General features: G+C 38.4%; 1 pseudogene; it reads right to left on the reverse strand.

The window, feature by feature from the left end:
• Positions 1–5326: 5326 nt before the first annotated feature.
• On the reverse strand, positions 5327–6042 carry LOC124993596 (THO complex subunit 7 homolog; annotated as a pseudogene).
• Positions 6043–21389: the final 15347 nt, after the last annotated feature.

Consider the following 21389-nt stretch of genomic DNA (forward strand, 5'->3'; position numbering starts at 1 on the left):
TGGATTCTGGCTACAAATCCTAGGCCTATTTTTATGGAGAAGTCACTTCTTAGACTCCCTTCATTTTTATGGTTGAATATTTCTGGTCTTTCCAAAAACATAATTTGTAAAACATTATCCCCTTGCTATGCTCACAAGCCTTCCTTCCCTGCCTCTGTGGCTCTCCCTGACCTTCTGCATCCTTTGTGTATTTCTGCCAGTGTGTCCTTGGTGAAGATAACTTAGTCTCTTTCCTTTGACAAGTAACTTCCTGTTTGGGATCCAAAGTGCTTCTCCCATTGGCAGAAACTTGACTGTCATAACATGTCATGTGTAAGACTTCAAACACCTGTCCTCATCAGAGCAGCACTGGGACTCGCCTGCTAAATCACATTGCACACAGTGTTGTCTGGGTGACAACGTAGGAGGACACCAGTCAAAATAGGAATTGATCAATCCAGAGTCTTGGCGTTGACTTTTTCTGAGTTTTTGGTACTGCTTTCAGAAAAACCTTTCTTTACTTATAGAAGTGTGTTGTGGAATTATTTACAACTTGGAAAGACACCGACCATGAAAATTCGTTTTTCCTTTGTCTAGTACTAGTTTACACGTTTTCTCAAAGTGAAATGATGTTGATCAAATTTTTATCTTATAGTCATACAAAAATACACAGGTCTGTATCAGTAAGGATAATACCAAGTATGCTGCAGTAATAACCAATCTTGAATTTCAGTGATTTCAAAAGATCTATTTCTCACACATGCTTCTTCCTGTTTGGGGTGGTTGACAAGCTCTGGTCAGGAGGGTCATTCAGGGGCCCAGGCTAGCAGAGGGTCTCCACCTTGACCTGCTTTCATGATCATGCAGGCCGGGCATAGGGATATGGCAAAGAGTTCTCTGACTCTTAAAACTCTGGCCAGAAATGACGTGTCACTTCATTCGTATTTCACTGGCCAAAGCAAGTCTCATGGCCAAGCCTAGCTTCAAAGGGGGAGAAGTCCAAACCTATTATGTTCCCCAAAGAGAATGAATTGGAATGTGTGTGAATAGCCTTGGTGATTGCCATAGTACTGAAGAAGGAATCGGCCTTGCTGGATGCCTTGGTGCATGCCTGTAATCCCAGCAACTGGAAAGGTTGAGGCAAGAGAATCGTAAGTTCAAAGCCAACTTCAGCAACTTAGTGAGGCCCTAAGCAACTTAGTGAGGCCTTGCCTTAAAATGAAATATTTAAAAGGGCTGGGGATATGGCTCAGTGATTAAGTGCCCCTAGGTTCAATCCTTGGTACAAAAAAAAAAAAAAAAAAAAAAAAAAAAAAAAAAAGCAACCCAAAAACTCATTGGAAATCAAAGTAATCTAAAACATTTGCATTAAAAAAAGATACTCAGTGTTGCCAAAGTAACAGTAATATGGTCATTCTCTCACACTAATTATGTAATATTTCAGTAAAGCAATTTGGAAATGTATATTCAAGAGCCTCAGCAGTTATTGGTAAACTTTGAACCTTAATTATACCTTCAGAATCTAAATTTAGAAGAATAAAACTGATAAATGGAAAATACCTAAATAGCCAACAAAAGACAATCAGTAAATCCACTACTGTAGCACATATAATGTAATATTATGCAGTCGCCAAATATCGTATTTTCAAAGAATTTATAAGGTCACAGTACAATGCTTAGGACGTGCCATTAGGCAAAAGCTGTAAGTCCTGTGGAGTTCCAGTGTGAGTGCATTAAAACCATCCATAGTGGTTATTACTGGTGGGTTAAAGTGTTTCTTTCCCATTTCCATATCTTGTGCACTTTATAACATAAATATGTAAATTTTTAAGAAAAATAGAACTGATTTTAAAAATTCACATTTGTTTTATAGATTCATTGAGGTTGTAATTTATATGCTGTGCCATTTAACTATTTAAAGTACACAGTTATATGAGTTTCAGTAAATTGATAGTCATGCGACCATCACCATGATAAAAATTTAGAATCCTCCCAACACCCCCAAAGTTCACTCATGCCCTTTTAATCGTCCATCCCACTGCTACACATAGCCCTTCGATCTGTTTCCTGTTGCTGTGTGGTTTCGCATTCACTAGAGATTTCCTGTGAATGGGGCTGTGTCCTCTTTAGTATCTTCCTTGGCTCATCGTGATGTTTTTGAGGTTCGTTCAAGTTGTCACATGTGCTATCAGTATTCCCTTCCTCTTTATTGCTAAGTAGTGTTCTGTTGTATGGAAATATCATATTTTGTTTATCCATTCATCCATCGATGGGCATTTGTGTTGTTTCCAGGTTTTGGATCTTATGAATAATATGCAATGGACACGTACACAAAAATCTCTGCGTGGATGTGCATTTAAAAAAATTTGTTCTTTTTAGATATACATGACAGTAGAGTGTATTTTGACATATTATTCATACATAGAATTTAACTTATTCTAATTAGGATCCCATTCTTGTGGTCGTACATGATGTGGAGTTTCACTGGTCGTGTATTCATGTATGAATGTAGGAAATTTATGTCCAATTCATTCTATTGTCTTTCCTATTCTTATCCCTGCTCCCTTCCCTTTATTCCCCTTTGATTAATCCAATGAACTCCTGTTTTCCCCCCCCGTCCCCTTATTGTGTGTTAGCATCTGCATATTAAAGAGAATATTCGGTCTTTGGTTTTTGGGGACTGGTTTGTTTCACTTAGCATGATAGTCTCCAGTTGCATCCATTTACTGGCAAATGCCATAATTTCATTCTTCCTTATGGCTGAGTAATATTCTACTGTATATATATATATATATATATATATATATATATATATATATACCACCTTTTTTTTAAATCCATTCATCTGGATGTACATTTTTATATCCTTTGGGTAATTGTCTAGGAATGGAATTTCTGGGTCATATGGAAATGTAAGTTTATTTTTAAAGGAACTGTCAATCTATTTCCAAAGTGACCATATCATTTTGCATTCCTACCAGCAATGTAAGAAGATTCCAGTTTCCCCACATTCTTTCCAATACTTGGTATTATTAGTCTTTTTAAATTTTAGTTATTCTAGTGGGTAAAAAATACATAGCACCTGGACAGTTCTCTTCCAAGCATTTAGCTGACAGCATGGTTATAAGTTCTAGTCACATGGTGGATGAAAGTTAGAATCTCTAGTTTCCCTATATGGCAAAGAGTTCCCTGATTGGAGTCCTCTAGTATTTAAAACAAAAGTAAGGTTAGGTCTTTATCAACTACCAAAATCTTCATCTCCTTGTTTCTATAGACTTAAACCAACTAGGTTTCTCACAGTAACACATAATATGCAAGTCAACCCACATAAAACTTACCAAAATATACTTTTTAAAAAATATCTTTTATTCAACTTTAAATTCCATCCCCCTAAATCCAGCACACTAGGATTTACTCCCATGTATACTCTTCTAGTTTTTGACAGGTCCTATAGCTCCTTTTGCAAATAATTTCTCCTTTCCATGAATACATTGAATCTTTCTCCAGTTGAATCATACTGTGATTTGACCTTAGTTATTAATTTGGTGGTTAGGAAGAGAGAGGGACCCAGCAGTATGCACATAACATGATTTTGTTAAATTCGGTCCATATTTCTTCCCCTTTCCCTTCCTCCCTCCTTCCCTCTCATTCTCCTTCTTAGTTCATTCCAGTTCTTAGTTCATTCTAGTTCACTGATCTTCCCTTTATCTTTATGATATCTGATCTCCTCCCCATTTGCCTTCTTTTCTTACTTTGCTCTAGTTTCCACATATGAGAGAAATTATTTGAACCTTGACTTTTTGAGTCTGGCTTACTTCACTTAGCATGATGTTGTTCTCCATTTCCATCCATTTACTAGCAAATACTCTTCATTCTTCTTTATGTCTGAGTAAAACTCCATTGTGTTTATGTACATCCTGCATTTTCTTGGTTCGTTCATCTATTGACAGGCATCTGAGTTGATTCCGTAATTTGGCTCTTGTGAATTAGGCTGCTATAAACATTGAAGAGGCTATATTGCTATAGTATGTTGATTTTAGATCTTTTTGATAAATACCAAGGAGTGAGATAGCTAGCTCATGATGGTTCTATTTCTAGTTTTTGAGGAATATCTAAACCGCTTTCCAGAGTGTGTACTAATTTACAGTTCCACCAACAATGTATGAGTGCGCCACATCCTGTTCAGCATTTTTTTTTTTTTATTTTTTTATTTTTTTTTTTATTTATTTATTTTTTTTTTTACGTTTACATAGGGTAATGATGTTTATTATATTTTTCCCCTCCACCCCACCCCTCCCACCCCTCCCACCCCTCCCACCCCTCTTTTCCCTCTACACAGTCCTTCTTTCCTTCATTCTTACTGCTCTCCTTAGCCTAACTCTAAACCTAACCCTAAACCTAATGCTAGCCCCTCCCACCCCCCATTATATGTCCTCATCCGCTTATCAGCGAGATCATTTGTCCTTTAGTTTTTTGAGATTGGCTTATCTCACTTAGCATGATATTCTCCAATTTCGACCATTTGCCTACAAATGCCATAATTTTATCATTCTTCATTGCGGAGTAATATTCCATTGTATAAATATGCCACAGTTTCTTTATCCATTCATCAACTGAAGGGCATCTAGGTTGGTTCCACAATCTGGCTATGGTGAATTGAGCAGCAATGAACATTGATGTGGCTGTATCTCTGTAGCAGCATTTATTACTATTTGTGTTCTTGTTACTTGCCATTCTGACTGGAGTAAGATGGAATCTTAGTGTAGTTTTGATTTGCATATTCCTGGTTGTTAGAAATGTTGAACATTTTCTTCATCTATTTGTTGACCATTTGTGTTTCTTCTTTTGAAAAATTTCCATTTAGTTGTTTTGCCCATTTATTGATTGGGTTATTTGTTTCTTTTTGGCACTGAGTGTTTTGAGTACTTTATATATTCTGGATATTAATCCCCTGTTAGAGGAGTAACTAGCAAAAAATTTTTCTCCCATTTCATAGGCTCTCTCTTCACTCTTTAGTTTCCTAAATTTGATGGCATCCCTCCTATTGATTCTTGGTTTTACTTCTTGAGCTTTAGAGGTCTTGTTGAGGAAGTCAACGTCTGCACGTATATGGAATACTGATCCTATGTTTTCTTCTAGCAGTTGCAAGAATTCAAAGTTCCTAAGTCTTTGATCTATTTTGATTTGACTTTTGTTCAGCGTGAAAGATAGGAATCTAATTTTATTTTTCTACATATGGGTATCCAGTTGTAGAAAGTATTTTTAAGAATAAAAATGCATTTCAATAAAAGCAAATATATACTGAAGTTATTTTCCTTTGTGTGAAGAAATAAAAATGAGATGTACATTAATATTTAAAAGCAAAGTACTTCACTGACAAAACTTTGAATATGTCAAGAGCACAACAAATTCTAAACACACTAAGATCACGTAGCTCTTTCAATATTCTTGGGCCTGGTGATTCCACTGTCTGTGGCTTAGGATCTGCTTCCATGCTTGTTTCTTGAGCTTCTGAGAACTTTTTGTCATTTTCCAAGGTTTGTTGAAGCTCATGGATGGTACTAAGAGGAGCATGAAGCTGTTTCCGTCTCAATACTAGTTTATCTTTAACACTTTGTTTAAATGTGGAAGAAGCTCTAATTCTTTTCCCAGAGCCTCTAATTCTTTTAATGTCTCATGCCTGCCTGGATGATGCTTGATCACTTTTGCCAAAGTGTCGTATTCCTGGCAATTTTTTCTTATACATTTGCTTGAAGAATCTACTTTTTGCACTCAGCAATTTTTTCAGGAGCTCCAGCAATGCTACATTCTATTTCTTTGTAAATTTTTCATAATTATCCATTTCTCTGAGATTCATGTCATATACCAGCAAAGTTTTGCCCATTGAAAATTCACATCAAGACAGTGTACACAGCATATGTTGGTACTAGCCATATCCTTCTTCTTGGGATCCAGAGTTGCACCACTTAATGAAACTTTTCTCTAGGAATTGATTCTTCCATTATCTCCAGCACCATCTCCATCAGTGAGGAGACACTTTGGTATCACTTTGTCATCAGTCATGGAATCCCATGGTGTGCGTGGCAGAGGCCCTCAAATATACTTTTGTGCTTCTTAAAAAATGTGTGTATTGGGGGTCAGAAGGGGAATGGAGAGATGATAGAATTGTGTTGTGAAATTTTCTCTTTTACATTTTTACATGAAAGCTAGTTAAGGAATAGCAGGATTGTTTTAGAGAGTGATAAAGCCTGTGGGGGGAAAAATAGGCCATAGTTTCCTACCCAAGTGGTGCATGCCTGTAGTCCCAGCTACGGGGGAGGCTGAGGAAGAAGGATCACTTGAGTCCCCAAATTCCTGTCCAACCTGGACAACATAGGGAGACCCTGTCTCAAAACAAAACAAACCAATAAACAAACACCATAGTGATTGAGGGTAAGTGAATGGGTAGAAAAAAGGGGAGGAGAGAAGTTTCTGGAAACTACATATGTTGAACATTTTATTGACTGATTGATTGACTGATTGTGGTACTGGGGTGTTGAACCTATTTTGACTGTGGTCTTCCTGAAGGAGATCCCTTATTCTTATTGCTTCTTCTTTGTATTTCCAGAGACTGGCACAATCTGTATGACTGATCCTTCCCCCACCCACCTTCCCACTGGCCCTTCTTCTGCCCCTTACTCCATTCCTGTGTCTGAATGTCTGCTTAGCTCCCTCATCAACACCCAGTGCTGAACTTTTAGTGGTTGTAATCTCTGTGAAAATTCCCACAGGCTTAGTTCAGTGTCTTGCACAGAGAGGGGCCTCACAGATGATTCCTGAATAACAGTTTATCATCAGCTCTTGGCCTGGAGTCATTCAAAAATAGCTATGTAAAGGTTAAAATTTTAAAACTGCATGTGGTCCATAGTTTTCTGTTCGTCATCTGAAATAGGGGGAGGGAGACCCAGTTGTTTGGGACAGAACCAGTTCTCTGTGCTCCGCTGTGAGTGCCTAGCACCACTTCAATGCTGCTCCACTTGCCTTCCCTGAACCTGGTGAGTCCTGCCAATTTACGGGGGTTTGGGGTCCAACCTTAGGATACAGAAGGTGGGGAGAAGGAATTGACCCAAGGCCCCATGGGTCCTACACAAATAGGGTGGTGCGTTAGTGCCCGATTGAAGGTTGCTTGGGGACTGATATGTACACTTACATGAAACACAACTTTCCGGGAATGACTGAGGCAGAAATTCTATCTACTTGTCAAACTGACCCTTTGCATGTGAAAGCAAACCTGGAGCCCCTGGGATGTGGGGTGGAAGGAAGGAAGGACCAAATGCCCATCAAGAACTGACATGGGCACTTCCAGCCCTGGTTTCTGACTTGACCTTGTACGACCTTAGCAATTGTCCTAAGTAGGCTGACTTCAGCACCTGTCCTCTGCGGCAGCTGTGAATGCCAGCCCCATCTTGTTCCTCTCCCCTGGAAGCTGGTTCTGGCCAACCCTGCCAGCTGCTCCCCCTCTGATGCCCACAGTTGCCATCATGTGTCCCCTTTGGCCCTCATCTCCTCTGCTGCCTTCTCTTTCTTGTCCTCTTTCCCCCACTTTTTACTGCTATGACTACAAATTTTCATACTGTTGAACATGTTCCGTTGCCTGAAATTTTTTGTTCTGAAAATAAAGATTTTTCCAGCAAAGGCTAGGAAGACTGAAAAAAACATTTTTTTAAAAGAAGTCATTTGTATGTGTACTGTTCTTCAAGGGTTGCTGTAACCAATTGCCACAAATTGGGTGGTTTACAACAACACATTTATTCTCTCAGAGTTCTGATGACTGGAAGTTGAAATCAAAGTTTCAGTTGGGCCTCGTTCTCTTTGAGAAATCTGTTCTTGCCTCTTCCAACTTCCTGTGGTTGCCAGAGATCATTGGCTTTTCTGTTTTGTAGCCACATCACTCCAATATGTTTCCATCATCAATGGCCTTCTTCCCTCTTGAATCTCCGGGTTTGAATCTCCCTCTTGTTTTCCTCATAGAAACATCAGTCAGTTATTGCATTAGCGTTCACCCTAATCCAGCAGGACCTCATCTTCACTTCATTACATCTGCAAAGTCCCTCTTTCCAAATGAAGTCACATCCATAAAAATCAAGATTTAAGACTTGCAAGTGTCCTTTGGGGGGGAACACATTTGAACCTATTTATTGCAATACGCATTAGTTTTATTTAACAATGTGAAGTCACATTTGGTCAATATACTGACATATGAATTGCACTCTAAAAGCTCACCTCCAGGCAAAAAAAGGGAATGGATTTGGTGAGGTGGTAGGAACATAAAAGGTAAACATAAAGTAGTGAAATTGGTTTCAGGATGCCTTCCTGCCAATTTCTGATAAATGGAATTGGTTTGTTCCTTCTTTTCTTTTCTGCATGTTTTGGAATATGAGATAAAACCCTACCTGGCTAGAGTTTGGGGATGTTTCCTCTTGCAACTTGCCTATTTGCATTAGTTACTTTTTGAGCACTTACTATGTAGTAGATCCTGTGCAGGTACTTTCTTCCCTAAAAACTGAGGTAGAGCTTCTTATTGCTACTTTGCATGTAAGTGAGGTTTAGAAAGGTTAAGTTATAACCTGTTCATGAAAACGCAGTCAGCAAGTGGCATGGCTGAGAAGTGACCCCAACATTGTCAGACTTTTTAGTCCATTCTCATTAGTTAGAGCTTTTATTCATTACTCCTTCTACCTAATCATGGTTAAACACCAAGTGAAGAAACCTAGACGTGAGTGTACAGGGTGGAAGTGCACTCTGAGGAGGGTAGACAGGAATTCATGACATGAACAGGTGGGAGGGGAGCATCCCATGATTCCACCTAACAGAGCTAAACAGAGCACTGCTATTTTTAGCATGATCGATGTGATCTATCCTGGCCTTCAGGGGCACCTTAGGCTCAGTAGAGGGTGTTTATCCTTAGGGGGCAAGAGCTTTGTCAGTTAAGATGGTTTAGGATGCAAACCTACTCACATCCCAGGGACTGCAGCTACTACTCAGTTGCTTTCCTTTGCTGGTTAAGTTTCTCAGCCTTAAACTTTTTACAGTCACTCCTCCCTGAACTAAATCTTCCCTGTTCTTCTAGAATGTTCTCCCCACTCAAGTCTGACTGATACACTGCAGTATGTCTTTTTAAGCTTAAGAAAATGAAAAGTCACATTCCAAAAGGGAGTGAAGTGGATACAGTGAGGATGCGTCATGGGCCGCCTGCTGCCCCCTGCCCTTCTTCCTCCTCTGTGGCTTATCATACTGTTATTTTTAAAAATTTTAAATTTGTTCTAAGACAGTTGTACATGACTATAATATAGTTGTACATTTATACATTTTGATAGATCATACATAAATGGAGTATAATCTCTCATTTTTCTTATTATACACATTGCAGGATCATACCAGTCATGCAGTCATATATGCATGTGAAGTAATAATGTCTGTTTCACTCTACTTTCATTCCTTCCCCCATACCCCTTTCCTTCCCTTCACTCTCCTCTACCTAATATAAAGTTACTCTGTTCTTCCCTTGTCCCCTCTCCTTTATTATAAATTAGCATCCACAAATCAGAGAAAACATTTGGCCATTGGTTTTTTGGGTTTGGCTTCTTTCACTTAGCATGATATTCTCTAACTCCATCCATTTATCAATAAATACCCATAATTTCATTCTTCTTTAAAGTTGAGTAATATTCCATTGTGTATATATATATATATATATATATATATATATGTGTGTGTGTGTGTGTATGTGCATATGTATGTATATATGTGTGTGTGTGTGTGTATATATATATATATATATATATATATATATATATATATATATGTCAAACACATTTTCTTTATCCAGTCATTTGTTGAATAGCATCTAGACTGGTTCCATAATTTAGCTATTGTGAATTGAGCTGCTATAAACATTGATGTGGCTGTGTCACTGTAGTATGTTGATTTTAAGTCCTTTGGGTATAAACCGAGGAGTGGGATAACTGGGTCAAATGGTGGTTCCATTCCAAGTTTTCTGAGAAATCTCCACACTGCTTTCCATAATGGTTGCACCATTTTGCATTCCAACCAACAATGTATGAGTGTACCTTTTTCCCCCACATCCTCACCAACATTTATTGTCACTTGTATTCTTGATAATTGCCATTCTTATTGGAGTGAGATGAAATCTTTGTTTTGATTTGCATTTCTCTAATTACTAGAGATATTAAACATTTTTTCATATATTTGTTGATTGGTTGTATATCTTCTTCTGTGAAGTGCCTGTTAGTTCCTTAGCCCATTTTTTTGATTGGGTTATTTGTTTTTTGGTGTTAAGCATTTTGTGTTCTTTACATATCCGAGAGATCAGGGTTTTGTCTGAGATGCATGTGGTAAAGATTTTCTCCCAATCTGTAGGCTCTCTTCACATTATTGATTGTTTCTTTTGCTGAGAAGAAGCTTTTTAGTTTGGGTCCATCTCATTTATTTATTCTTGATTTAACTTCTTGCACTTTAGGGGTCAGATCCTAGGCTGACATGGTGAAGATGTGGGCCTACTTTTTATTTCAGTAGTCATAGGGTCTTAGTTCTAGTGCCTAAGTCTTTGATCCACTGTGAGTTGAGTTTTGTGCAGGGTAAGAGAAAAAGGTTTAATTTCATTTTGTTATATGTGATTTTCCATTTTTCCCAGCACCATTTGTTGAAGAGGCTATCTTTTCTCCACTAAATGTTTATGGCAGCTTTGTCTAGTATGAGATACCTGTATGTATGTGGGTTTGTCTCTGTGTCCTCTATTCTGTACCATTCGTCTACATGTCTGTTTTGACACCAATACCATGCTGTTTTTATTACTACAGTTCTGTAGTATAGTTTGAGGTTAGGGTTAGGTTTAGTTTAGGCCATTAATATTCCAGGTTATTACTGAGATATGAGTTGTATTCCTGATCTTTTTTTTTCTGACTTTTAATTTGATTTAGTTTCTCCTTTGACTATTCTTTTAGAGTAGTTCCTCCCTTTTCTGGTTTTCACTTTTTTTCTCACTTCATTCTCATGGAATATTTTGTTGAGAATGTTCTGTAGTGCAAGTTTGCTAATTGTGAATTCTTCTAACTTTTGTTTATCATGGAATGTTTTTATTTCATCTTCCAATCTGAAACTTAATTTTGCTGAATATAAAATTTTTGGTTGGCATCAATTTTCTTTCACAACTTGAAATATATTGTTCCATGACTTCCTAGCTTTAGGGTCTGGGTTAAGAAATCAGTTGAGATCCAAATTGGTTCCCCCCATACATAATTTGCTTTTATTCACTCATTGCCTTTAAGATTTTATCCTGCTTTTAACTAAAAGGTAAGAATTCAATATGCTTAGTGTGGGTTATCTCCTGCTGATCAGAAGCATTGATTAATATCTGTAGGTTTATTAAGACAAAAATAAAAATGATTGATTAAAATGTTTAATTTGAAACAGTTTGGCCATTTATCATAAGGTTACCATATAAACCTAGAAATTTCATTCCTGGGTATATGTTTAAGAGAATTGAAAACATATATCCACACAGAGGTTGCTACACAAATATTCATGGAAGTAATATTCCTAATAGCCCAAAAGTGGAAGCAATTCAAATGTCTGTCAACTGATGAATGGATGAACAAAATGTGGTGTACATCACATATAGACTATTATTTGTTAACAAAAAGACTCAAGTACTGACACAGGCTACAATATAGGTGAATCTTGAAAACATTACACTAAGTACAAGAAGATGAAAAAGATCTGCATGATTCCACTTAAATGCAATGTCCAGATTATGCAAATCCATAGAGACAGAAACATTATTAGTAGTTGTTATGGATCAGGGGTAAGGGGTGGAAAGTGACTGCTAACGGGTTTCATTTGATATGATAGCAATGTTAGACAGTTAGTGACCATTATTATAACTTTGCAAATATAATAAACTCCACTAATCTAGACATTTAAAAAACTAAGAAAATTAAGTCTGTTTCATGTTGCTTTATTTAAAATGAGTCCAAGGCAAGGATATGAAATGAATCCTTGGGGAGAGGTCTGGACACATTGCTATACATAGTTTAAATCTATATTAAGAATTAGCTGTTTTGTATCCTGAATTTACCCACCTCCATGGAAACAAGGTGGTGTTGACTATTTAGAATCCAAAGGTTCACAGCCCCTTCCTATGTAACACCCTCGGTACCTCGATAGGCTTCTCTGTGACAACCACAAAGAATTCTGGAAAGGAAAGAGAAAGTGATCAAATCCTTTACCACTCAGTCCTGAGAGCCACACTGCCTACTCCCCAGAGGAGTTTGAGTTCCTGAATTTCCACCTGTAGCTGCGGTGTCCTCTCCTCAGGGTTCAGACCAGGCCAATTAGGACAGCTCAGGACTTGATTTGGGCTGTTCTCCATCCTCGCCCATCTCTGTCTGCAGGATTGTGCTACTGGACTCTGATCCCAGTTCGTCAGACGTAGTCAAACTGAAGCTCCAATTAGGGTTCAGCCATAGCCCCCCTGCACTTTCACAGTGTTTCATTCTCCACCTCTCTTTCCCCATTAAACATTTCAAAGTTGAGGTTGGGAAAAAAGAAAAGCAAATCAAGGAGTAAATTTTAGCATTTCACTCGGGTTCTCTAGTATCCTCTTCAGTCTCTGACAAAATGGTGGTTTGCCATCGTATGAAGGAAAGGAAATTTAACTCTTAAGGACTATTTGAATCTCCCAGGAAAACACAGTGTCAGAGAGAACAGGATGGAAGGAGCTTTGCAGGGCACTTGGTACAATGTCTCACTGACTGCAGGAATCACTTCTAGTTTATTCTTGACAAACACCTGAATTTGTACACATCTCAGGAAGAGGTGCTGTCTTCTTTTACATGGTTATATAATCTTCCATGCGTCCATGATTTCTTCACAACTACAGGCCCACCTTTTATATGATACTCTATCACTAAAATTATTAAGCTTACCATACCCTGTTTTAGTTTATTTTTCATCAATTCTGTAGGAAGACATTGTTATCTCCACTTTACTTTTGACGAAATTGAGTCTCAAAGAGGTTAAAGGAGTTGTCCAGAATTGCATAGTGAGGAGTCAAACTCTGAGCTTCTAAGTCCAAGCCCAGTGTTGTTTTCACTCTAAATTTCAGCCTTCTAGAGGTTTTGGAGGATGGTGACCAGATATTTGTGCCTTTATTGTACAGTGCATTGATAAATTTAACACACTTTCTACATTTAACTCATTTTCTACAGATAATTTTATTTGGTATATAAAGCATAGAATAGTGGAATCATAGAGAACTAGATCCATTCATTCATTAATTTATGTGCTAGTCTCCAAAGCAAGTACGAGCCATGCCTTTTAGACCTTCCTTTGGGGACCGGTCCTATAATTCACTTTTGACCAATAGAATTGATGGAGATTGACGCAGTATGACTTCTGAGTCCAGATCAAAAGAAGCTTCTACCTAGTTCTGTTAGAACATTTCAACTGGGCAAAGAAGCTGCCGTGTAAGGAATATAACTACCCTGGGGTTGCCCTGCTTTGAGGAAGCCCACACTGGCCTGTGAAGAAGACCTAGAGAGAAAAGATACCACGCCAGTCCCTGGATGCTCCCACTAGCGCAGCGAAGAAGTCAAGAAGCCAGCCGACTTCTCAGGTACATTTGGTCATCAGATGTCCTCAACCCCAGCCACTTCCTATAGCCACTGCCTGAAACCCCCAAGAAGAACTGCTCCGCTGAGCCCAGTCAACTCACAGAATTATGAGACAAGAAATGATTTTTGTAAGCTGCTCAACTTTGGGGAGGTTTCTAATACATTAGGAATTAGGCAGAATACATGAGGATGATCATCAGACCTGCCATATAGAAATGGTGTGAAGATGACATGTATTTAGGTATCTAGAACATAGCAGGCAGCTGGTAAAACAAAGTACTACTATTATTATTATTGTTAAATTTGCTTCTAGGTCTTGCTGAAGTCCTATTTAAGGTAGGTAACTCATGCAAATTTGTTCGCACAAGCATATTTTAAAACTCTGAGAACAAAGGAAGTATTCGCCCCCTGGAAGGTAAACCTACATTAGCCAAAAGCCCTAGGGATTTCTGCACTCCCTGTCCTTTGCTGTTAAGTCTTTTTCTCTAATTCTTTAGATCTGGATTTGCTGGGCTGTTTCTTCCCACTCCAGTTTCAGCCTGGGACTAGGATCTTATCTGCTGTGCTTAGGGTGTTCCTTTGATCCACCAATACAAACCACTTAACGTTAATTACCATACACAACTGCTAGTTGCCCGTTGGCATGAAATCCTTCTCTCAGTCTTGCTCTTTTTCCAAATTGGGAAAGAATCTTTTAAAGTCTTTTTGTAGTACTAAAGACATTTATTAATCAAAGGACCAGAAGCATTTATTCTGGAATATTTTAACCACCTTGCAATCTAAGAAGGAATACTCCCATACTTTTAAGTGTATGCAAAGATATAGTCATAAATTTGTCAGGTCAGCACTTATCCAGTATGGCTGAAGACTGACAGGACAAGATTCACAAACTGATATTGATGAACTAATGGGCCTAGATGAACTAATATGGTGTGTGTGCGCGTGTGTTTTTAATCAGAAAGATTTTCTTTTTTTTGGAAAGGACACCAAGCAGTCAGATAACTTGGTTCTATTAATCATGTCTGATATTTTTACAATGGTAAGAGACCTGAAGAAAGAAAAGACCAATCCAGCAGTGCCCAGATGTTCCTACTACCTGGCTAAGGAGACAGGCATGAGTAAAGAAGCCAGTGTACCTGTCGGATGCAGGTGGGACATCGGATGTCTCCAGTCTCATACGCTTCAGGTAGCCATTGCCTGAAACCCCAAAGGAGGACTGCTCAGTTGAGGCCAGTGAGTTCTGAGTGCCACGAGAGATAAGGAATGATTGTTGTAAGCCAAAGTTGTGGGTGGTTTCATAAATATCACTGAATAGGCTAAGTATGTGAGAATGTATTTGAGTCTCAAACACACCTGGAGGAAATTCAGGACTGAGAGTTTCATCCCCATATCATAGATGGGGACACTGAAGCTCAGAGAAATTGATTCCTTTCAGACCTCCAAACTCACAATCAGGAACCGGTTCCATGACAACTAAGTAACTTTTCTTAGGCTAGTAAGCAAGTTCCAATATAGTAAGTGAAAGAAATGGGAATTCATGAACATAAAGATGGAATAAAACTTTTCATTTATAATTAAGAAGAAATTTTTATAATTTTTTACATTATGTTTCTACAATTCCTTATTGACAATCCTTGGGGTTATGTGTTTTGAGATTTAGACTATTTCAGATAAATACACACACATGCACACTTCAGCAGGGGATACCTTATAATTAAACATATTATTTCTTGCAACACCATGTGTAAATATTCATTCTAAATGAGGCAGAGACTATAAAGATGATAGTTTCATGCCAGTTCAGGCAGATTTTACCATCAAGGAAGCTTGCTACAGATTTATAAACAAAACAAAACAAAAAAAATGAAAGCCTTTGCTTTTCAGAGCTTTGTAGACCTTAGAGTTGTGGGATTATATTCAGACTATGAACACGATCGTGGTCTCCATGCTTCCTGCTGCTGGGAGCGTCACTTGCCTGCCTGGCAGGGCTTGCTCTTGAGTTCTCTGCAGGAAGGATGACTTGAATAGTTTGCACCTGCTTGTCTGTTCTTCTGAACTTGGCATGCTCACAAAGAAAGGCATTGGCTAAATTTGAAGTATAGTTTCAGGCTTTGGGGAGACAAGCCACTGAACCTAGCTAATAAATTTTGTTATCCAAAATCCCTAAGGGTGAGAAGAGAAAAGAAAAAAAAATTAAAATGGAATCACAACCTTTCAACTCCGTGAGAGCTGATCACATGATGAAGCCAGAGGCATCTCATCAAGAAAGTCCACATTTGATGAGGCAATTTTGTTTGGAAGCTTTAGACTAGTCAGACCTGCAATGAACCCCATTATAAGGTCATCAAGATGGGTTGATAGAGATGGAATCCTTGCATTAATATTAATGGTAGTAATAATTATAAAGCCACTCCCCATTTCAGTCCCTGCCCATAAGATAAGCCTGGGCCCTGTCCTATGCCAAAAGGAGACAAAGAACATTTTCCAAGGTCACATAAGGCTGGCTGCCTTTTCCCCATTGGCTTTTCTACATGCTTCCAAAGGAGCTGTGTGAGTTTTTCTATCTGGTCCTTATCAGCTGGATATCGTTGTGTATCCAAGGTGACATCTCTCACAGGGGTAAGTAAATGATGTGGGGAGGTAAATGACTGGTATGGTGGGGAGTTGAGGGTTACTGAGTCCAATAGGTGTGGCTTGCAACTGAGGAGTGGTCTGCTGTCCTGTACTGTCCCAGCAGGGGCTGCTGTGTGGCTGGCTCTGAGCATGACTCAGCGCATACTGGGATGTTTGAGCAACTGCTGGGCAAACAGTGAGAAAGTGTCTGCCTCTGATAAAGGAGAGCGGAAGTTTCCTTTGAACATGATTTTTAAAAATGTCTAAATATTGTTTTTACTCTCTACTTTCATCTGTCTCCTTTGTCCTTCACCCACAATGATCTTTTAAATCTAATGAATTATTTGGTATCTTCCTGGTTAAGGAGAAAGAATATCAGGACTTCTACTCCCAATTCTGACTTCTTTGCAGAACAGTCCACTTATCTCTTGGTGCACCTGTTTCAATGCAGTTTTTTTTTTTTTTTTTTTTTTTCTTTTGCAGTGCTGGGGATTGAACCCAGGGCCTTGTGCTTGCAAGGCAAGCAACTCTACCAACTGAGCTATATCCCCAACCCACAATACAGTTCTTGAAAAGCTCTGGTGAGTGCTTCCTGTGCGTGCATCTCTGATGCCACAGATGACCAGCTGGAATTCCAGACTGACCATTTACTACCACTTGGATCTGGACGAGCTACTTACCCACCACAGGAAGTGGTTTGCCATGGAGTGGTAAAATGGTGATGGCATGGGAGGAACTCTTCGTGAGAGAGAAGTGAGGTGCTAAGAGTGATTTTGTACAACAGACCCAAGAAAGGCTTGTTCTCACTGGATGCTACAGGGAAATTGAAGGAGAGTAAAACAGGCACATGCTTCAGTGCAGGAGAAATATGTAAGGGATTTTAAAAATGTCTTGAGAGCACAGGGAGCAGAGCAATTAATTTTAATTGTGCAGTGGAGGGTGAGGATTTGATTTGGACCCAGGCAGACAAGTAGACAATCAATTGACTGGTGAATGAAAGTGAGGAAGACAGAGGAAGGCATGGATGCTTCTAGGCAGGAAAACAAAACAACACAAAACAGAACAAAATAAAAAGAACCTGTCAAAACATGGTGACAGAGACAGGAAAGAACTGGGAAGAAGAACTTTAAGCAGAGGACCCAGACTTTACCAATGTTTTACAAATTGAAGACCTCTTATCCCGATATATTCACATTTATTCTTTAATTTGACCAAAGCAAGTGTCTTGATTTGGGTTTTGAAAAATTGTCACTCTAGCATCTAGTCTAGCATTACAAGATAAAATCTGTTTGAGAGTTTGTGGGAGGGGAGAGTGGGAGGTTAGTTGATTGACATTGCAGAGGACCTTGACTGTCACAAAAGAAAATGAGACAGCGAGGAGTCCTCATAGGCTTTTGGACCTGAGTGGCATGAGTTTGAAAGATTGTACCATCAAGGTGAAGGATGAATCAGAGGGAGAGAGAAAAAAGCAGTGCAAGGGTTATATTATATTATTAAAGGCAGAGGGTTATTATTGCTAAGGTTGTAGAAATGGAACAGGTGTGTAGGAAGATACAGATGTTGTAGACAAAGGGTTGGCTATATGTGTTTATTGACTGGATGGGAGAAAAGAAAGGTATTACAAATAACACTAAGATTTCTAATCCAAGTGACAGAAGAAGGGGATCATTTTATCTGGATAGAAGAATAAGAATGCATGGGTTCAAAGGGGAGAATAATTAATTCCGTTCTATATGTTCTAATTTTGAACCAGATATATGTTCATAGGGTGACTTAGAGCTTATGATACAGTTGGTAGCTGGAGCTGCGGATACAGAAACCTTATTATTTGAGGTGACAGGAAGAAATGCAGCATCATCAGATGACTTGGGCAGTGTGGAGAGAAAGTGGCTACTACTCAGAGGGGATGGTTGAGTTCAAACTCCCTCTTCCACAGTCTGAGTTGTCCCCAGAAATTCTTAATTTCATTCACTCAGATCAAAGACAGAGTGGCTGATGATAGCATAAAATTTCATGTGTCTTATGGGATTTAAACTTCAGTACAAACCAAAGCCTTGAACTAAGAAATTAAGTCAAAAAATTCAGAAGCACTGGGAAAGGTGACCAGGTAATCACCAGTGAAGTCCTGTTATTTGCAAAGAGCACTAGACCAGATACCTCCCAACAATCTAAAGAAAAATACAATTGACACAAAGGTAGATTTTCCAAAGTACAAATTCTAAGTATGCACATGCTATTCATCCTTATTACCACAGATTCCATATTTGCAAGTTCACCTACTCACCAAAATTATTTGAAGCACCTTGATGATTTTCTTTTTTTCTGGTGCTGGGAATAGAACCTCATGATCATTCTTGAATGCACACAGAGTAGTGGAAAATTGGAATTGCCCAACAAGTACATGACCACCTAAGTTTAGATCCAGATGACATTCTGCCTTCTTGTTTAGCTCAGACTGTAAGTGGGGTCTTATTTTGGGATCTATTTAGTGCCATTTTTTGTGTTCTTTTTGGTGATTTTGCTGTTTAAAATGGTCCCCAAGCACAGTGCAGAAGTTCAGTGTTCTCAAGCATAAGAAGGAAGCAGTGTTAGATCAGTTTTGTTCAGACCTGGGTTATGGTATTGTCTGGCTCTGATTTCAATGTTAATGAGTCAATGATGTATATTAAATAGGGTGTCTTTAAAGAGAAAAATACAAAAGCAAGACTATGTATTGACCAGTTGAGATCTAAAGCTTTCATGATCCCAGTACTTTATTTCCGTAGAAGCAGAGGTTCAATATTCACTAACTCAGCATTGGCAGTGACTTTATAGAACATAATCACATCTGTATTTATAGAACTGTCTGTATTTCTATTAATTTTATAGGGATAGAGACATTGTGTTTTATTTCCCAATTTTATTGAGAAATAATTGGCAAATGAAAATCATACATATTTATATGAAGAAAATGGTGTTTTTATATATGAGTATATTATGAAAGAGTTACCACAACCCAACCGATTAATGCATTTATCAGCTCACATATTTATCATTTGTGTGTGTGTGTGTGTGTGTGTGTGTGTGTGTGTTATAAGAACACATAAGATCTACTCTGTGCAATTTTCAAGTAAACATTTCATTATTTACTATAGTCACCTTGCTATACAATAGTTATACAGAACTTACTAATATTTATTGAAAATTTGTACACTCCGATCAGCATCTCCTCACCCCTATTCCTCAGCCCCTGGAAGCCACCATTTTGCTCTTTGCGTCTGTGAGTTTGACTTTTTAGGATTCCACGTATAAATGAGATCTTTCGGTATTTGATTTTGTGTGTATGGTTTATTTCACTTAGCATGATGTCCCATAGGTTCATCCATGTTGTTGCAAATGAAATTCCTTCTTTTTAAAAGGTCGAATAGTATTTCACTGGGTGTGTATGTGAGCACCACATTGTCTTTACCCATTAATCCATTGATGGACACTTAGGTTGTTTCCATTTTTTGGCTGTTGTAAATAGTACTGCAGTGAACATCTTTTCAAGATACTGATTTCATTTCCTTTGGATACATACCCAGAAGTGGGACTGGTAGCCCTCTTTTTAATTTTTTGAGGAACCACCATAAGACTGTTTTCCATAATGACTGTACTGATTTATATTCCCACCAATGTTGTACAAGAGTTCCCTTTTCTCTAGACCTCGCTGCCAACACTTGTTATCTTTTGTCTTTTTGATAGCAGCTTTCTTGATAGGTGTGAGGCGCTATCTCCTGTGACCTTAATTTCCATTTCCCTGATGAGTAGTTGAACATTATTTCATTTGTATGCTTTCTTTTGAGAAATGTCCTGAAAACCTGTGTTTTTAATTTAAATATTGTGTTTTGATATTTCTTCTGCAGAATCTGTTTATTAGTTTCACTATTGTACAACGTTCCATGGAGGAAGGGATTTTTGTCTATATTTTTGGTCTATGTATGTCTTTGCCAGTAAAGAGATAGACATGTAATAGAAGCTATAAATATTTGTTAAGTGATGTTTAGTTAGAGCAAACAAAAATCTTAAAGAATTTTCCAAATAAAAAAATAAAAAACTATGACTTCACAGTCAGAAGAGCTACCTTAAGAAGCAGACTTGTGGATAGATGGCCAGTCAGGACTGAGCACAGTTCTGCTCAGGGGCTAGCCATGCCAGGGGGACTGTCTCTCTGCTCAGGAGACTCGGCCACTGACCCCAGTAAAAATGCTCTTTCCAAATATACCAATCCAAAAAAAGAGCCGCCATGCTTAGCTACTGCTAATAAAGTCATTCTCATCCAGAAAGGCCCCAACAAGGGAAAGGATCCAACAAGATCAGAGCATTTGAAACGTGATGCAAACAAACAAAATTTAGAAAATGCAACTGATAGAGAATAGCTAGTTCCAGAGCTACCTTGGTAAACAATTTAATGTGATTAGAGGAAGTCTGTAGTTAGTTGAGGTCAGTCCATTCATTTTATTTTATTGACGGTTCAGATGAGAAGACAGGGAATTAAGGCAAATTGAAAATGGTTTCAAATGTGGTACAGTAAGATGGGAACTCTCAAATACATTAAAGGGTCTTTCTAAAAGCCAATCATTTTAGGAATGAGAATTTTTTCCATTCTATCCCTGCTAAACTATAACAAGAAGGATTTTCTGCTGAACTTACCAAACTAGTAAAATATTTCTAAATCCACATACCTGGGAAAGCTTTCCTCAAACTTTCTTTAGGGAAAAAATTCTGCTACTCCCTTCTCTGAAGTTCAGCCCCGATCATACAACAGAAACTGCCTGCAACTACACTATTCAACTTAAAAGAACCCTAAGAAAGAAATTAAATGTGTTCAGAATGTCAGCTATCCTCTAAAGACATGAATAGGGACATGAAGGAAATGGAGTAAAAGCATTCCAGGAATTTGCTACTCCATGATTACAAGGTGAACCCCTGGCTGCTTGATGGAGCAGCCAGAAGAGCTGCCATGTCAAAGGAAGATAGTAGACTTCTCTGGCCCTGTGTAGTCACTGTTATCTACCCCAGATTTTGCAGGGACTCTCAGAATTTTCTGTAGGTCAATTCTTCAAAACAATTGAATTCGGGAAGAATTTTGTATGAGATGCTGTG

Source organism: Sciurus carolinensis, chromosome 9 (genome assembly GCF_902686445.1).
Source record: "Sciurus carolinensis chromosome 9, mSciCar1.2, whole genome shotgun sequence".
NCBI lineage: Eukaryota > Metazoa > Chordata > Mammalia > Rodentia > Sciuridae > Sciurus > Sciurus carolinensis.